The 4,667-nt window shown below is 29.2% G+C and overlaps 1 long non-coding RNA gene across 1 annotated transcript; it reads right to left on the bottom strand.

Annotated features, from left to right (window-relative positions):
- Window positions 1-396: 396 nt before the first annotated feature.
- Window positions 397-4,053, bottom strand: LOC106477307. Its single transcript, XR_001291978.2, has 3 exons — window positions 3,988-4,053; window positions 1,962-2,091; window positions 397-534 (listed from the first exon to the last, which is right to left on the bottom strand). It is a non-coding gene; the product is annotated as an uncharacterized LOC106477307 (long non-coding RNA).
- Between the last annotated feature and the right edge of the window lie 614 nt (window positions 4,054-4,667).

The following is a 4,667-nucleotide window of genomic DNA, read 5'->3' as shown; positions in this document are numbered from 1 at the left end:
TACACTCAGACAGAAAGTTATAAAACAATGTTATATAACAATACACTCAGACAGAAAGTTATAAAACAATGTTATATAACAATACACACCCAGACAGAAAGTTGTACAACAATGTTATATAACAATACACACCCAGACAGAAAGTTGTACAACAGCATTATATAACAATACACACCCAGACAGAAAGTTGTAAAACAATGTTATATAACAATACACCCAGACAGAAAGTTCTATAACAATGTTATATAACAATACACACCCAGACAGAAAGTTGTATAACAATGTTATATAACAATACACACAGACAGAAAGTTGTATAACAATGTTATATAACAATACACACCCAGACAGAAAGTTGTAAAACAATGTTATATAACAATACACACAGACAGAAAGTTGTATAACAATGTATGTAACAATACACACCCAGATAGATGCTTGGCAACAAATATGTGGTCATTATATATATGTAGTTTTATGCCTCTCTTTCTCCATTTGCTACGATTAGCAAGAGATCCTGGAATTATATAATGCCTGTAAAAAACAAAACAAACTATATATATATATAGTGAATTACTAGCTGTGAATCAATTATTTTACTCATCCCAGCACTATACTTCATAAAATTAAATGTTTACAACTGAAATGATAAAAATGTTGAAAATAGATTAATGAATAAATGTGAAGTATACATATTTCTACTAAATAAAATATTATTATACTTTAGTGAGGATAATTAAATATTTATTAACCTAGAAATATAAATCTTTGCTCATCTTCAGTATTCTTAATGCAACAATGATAAAACTATAGCTATAGATACGGTAAGATAATAGTATAACATCTAATGTGTTTTATATAGCTATAGATACGGTAAGATAATAGTATAACATCTAATGTGTTTTATAAATCTACAGCTATAGATACGATAAGATAATAATATAACATCTAATATATTTTATGAAACGACAGCTATAGATACGGTAAGATAATAGTATAACACCTAATGTATTTTATAAAACTACAGCTATAGATACGGTAAGATAATAGTATAACATCTAATATATTTTATGAAACGACAGCTACTATTATCTTACCGTATCTATATAACACCTAATGTATTTTATAAAACTACAGCTATAGATACGGTAAGATAATAGTATAACATCTAATATATTTTATATAACTACATTCTTTATTCAGTCCTTTATGAAAAACACTGAGGGACCAAACAAAATATTTAGTGTTTGAAAATACTTGTAAGTCTTCTATTATTATCTGATGACAAATATAATTTATTATAATCATGCTTCAAGCAAGTCTTTTACACCATAACAACAGTTAGAACAAGACAGTTCATTAATTATATACATTATATTTATTTACTGTTTCTGTTTGAATTTCATGCTCTGAAAATAAAGCTAGGTCATAAAAATCTAAATTTCTTTTAAGTGTGTGAAAATATTTCATTAAATAAATTCTTATCTTTTTTTACGTTATTGCAATATGAAATAAATAACAGTTGGGAGATTTACTTCTAACATATCAATTAGACACAATTGTATTCAAAATATTTTTGGATGTTTTTAAGAATATAACAGACCTCTATGTTTTTAAGCTGCATATTTTATCAAATGGGTTTAGCATTATTAAGAACAATTACTAAACATCTTAATATGGTACTTAATCACTCCATTCTTGTTAGTTTCAACAACAAGAGTGGAGTTTTCATGTACGTAAGTATGTGTGGTACTAAACATCTTAATATGGTACTCACTTAATCACACCATTCTTGTTAGTTTCAACAACAAGAGTGGAGTTTTCATGTATGTAAGTATGTGTGGTACTAAACATCTTAATATGGTACTTAATCACACCATTCTTGTTAGTTTAAACAACAAGAGTGGAGTTTTGATGTATGTAAGTACGTGTAGTACAAAACATCTTAATATGGTACTCACTTAATCACACCATTCTCATTAGTTTCAACAACAAGAGTGGAGTTTTCATGTATATAAGTACGTGTGGATGATGCACTGATATCAGAGTCTTCACTTATACTGCTCCGAGCACTGCTGTTCCCATCACGGCCTGTGAGTAAGAAGTAATGAAGAGAGTTAGCTTTCTTCAGATGATCTCAAACTGTTTCTGTAAACTACCTCTTATTATTTGAACAAATATCAATTCAATGTTACATATTCCTTAGGCTACCAGATGTGTGTTACCCTTTACAGTATATTTTACAATTAGATTAATTAAGTATACAACTTTGAACATAAAATCTTTAAGTTATTTGCAAAAGTTCATAATCTCTTATCAACTATGTCCAAATATCTTGAATTTCTTTACAAATCCACCACACAGTTATTCTACAATATTCTCCATATCCAAACATCCTCCAATTTTCTATCCTTTAGGCTTAATGTGGATACTTTTCTTTAATTCCTTTAAAAATTCTATGTTTTCTCTTTTCCCTCCTTTATCCCTTTTCGACCATTACCACACCTTATTCTTGCCATAACTGAATATTTTTACAATCTTCTTTTGGTTTTATATAACCTTCCATTCTTTCTTACTTCTTATTTTATATCTTTTAATACTCACTATACGAGTTTTGATAAATTTCCAGATTTACCTCAATTTCTTTATTATCCACTCCTTAAGCTTTTGTTTTCTATCTTTTTAACTTGTTCCCCTTTGAACTATTATTTCACATATTAAAGCATTTCCATTGTTCTCTTCATCCCCCCCAATCTTTTATTCTTTCCTTTTCTTTTTTCAATTACTTCCAAGCAACGTTTTACCCACAGTTCATCGTCAATATATCCAAAATATGTTCACAACTTTTCTTCAGTGTACAAGTTACCAACATGTTTCTATCTGAGCCCAACGTCCATCGTGTATATATTGTGTCGACATTTGTTCTTTCTTTCTTTCTCCTCCACAGTTAATGATATAATTTGCCAGACTTTCAAACAAGTGCACCTTTTTATACGTGTCCACATTATAGTTCTTTCATCCCACATTTACCGCTCATTATAATTTATACCTCAAAATACTTTATCTGTTACTTTGTATTGTATCTCTTGTTAATTTAATATCCCATATTTTGTAGACCACATTCTCCATCAGCTGGCCTTTGTATTCTCATTTTTCATTCTTCACTGTTCTTCTCCCATTTATACGAACCAATATTTTTAATTTACCTAAATTTAAAGTGAGTTTATTCTTCTCCATAAATTTTTCAAGTATTATCTTTTCTCCAGATAATCTGCTACCATTAAGATGTCATCCAAATATCTTAGGCAGATGTTGTTTTTCTCTCAGCTATCACACTTTCCACAAAATATTTTACTGTCCATTCATTTTGTAAGTTACTTACAGAAACGAAGAATAGGCCTAGGAGAATAGGGCATCCTTGGCTGACTCCTCTCATCATTAAAATGCTTTAGTTTCTTTATAAAAATTAAAATAAATGTATAATTTCTCTAACTTTAACATTTCTAACACTTTTTTCTTTTTACACACAATATTAAAAGGCACATTTAGTGTCTCAAAAAATGCAAACAACTGTTTTTTGGCCTTTATTTTTTTCATTAGAAGATCTAAAAGAAATATTTATTTGTACTGGCATACCCTATCCAAAATCCTGTTTGGTTTTCCTTTATTACTTCTTTTTGTTCTACCTGCTCAATAAGCTTTCATACCATCACTCCTGTTATCAACACATTTAATAGCGACTCCAACTTTTCTTTCATGTGATAAGAAGAAACAAACAAATAAGAGAGCTGGATACAAAATAATAAAATACAAAAAATACATTAATTTATGAAAACATAGCTAGTGACGTAGGATTTCTCACAGAATAACACTGTTTCAAAACACATCAAACACTTTTTAACGTGGATTTTCTAAAACAAACACCCGGAAGATGTCGAAAAACGTAAGAGATTGGAGAAATATTATAACATTAATAACAGAACGTACCTAATCTTGGTACATCTAGGAAAGGATTTTCAGCTGAAAAAATAAATATAAGTTAATCAGCAGGAGTCTAAAACAATTAAATATTATAATACTGCCATATCTTACGATAAAAATCTAACCTTTATTGGTTCACATTTATACTAAAGTAATATAGCTTCCATAACTGTATATCTTTTAAAGTTATACCAACATTTCTACCAAATGTAAGCCTTATGAAAATTTTGTATATTATATGAACAGCTGATACACCTTTAACGTGGAATTATTTAAATGTCGATATGAGAAAACAATTTTAATTACTTTCCATGCTACTTGGAGAAGAAACTTTTACTGAGTGTCACTAAAATACACTGAAATTATATGGAACAGCAAGGTGTTTGTGATGTACTGGTGGTTGAGAAATACTGACATATAATGAAGTTTATACAACAGATAACAGAGTCTGTACATCTGATATTGGAGTCTACAACAGATAATAGGGTCTGTACATCTGATATTGGAGTCTACAACAGATAATAGGGTCTATACATCTGATAATGGAGTCTACAACAGATAATAGGGTCTATACATCTGATAATGGAGTCTACAACAGATAATAGGGTCTATACATCTGATATTAGAGTCTACAACAGATAATAGGGTCTATACATCTGATATTAGAGTCTACAACAGATAATAGG

The sequence above is a fragment of the Limulus polyphemus genome, unplaced genomic scaffold (genome assembly GCF_000517525.1).
Source record: "Limulus polyphemus unplaced genomic scaffold, Limulus_polyphemus-2.1.2 Scaffold14105, whole genome shotgun sequence".
Classification (NCBI taxonomy): domain Eukaryota; kingdom Metazoa; phylum Arthropoda; class Merostomata; order Xiphosura; family Limulidae; genus Limulus; species Limulus polyphemus.
This window is presented reverse-complemented; position numbering and strand designations above follow the sequence as displayed.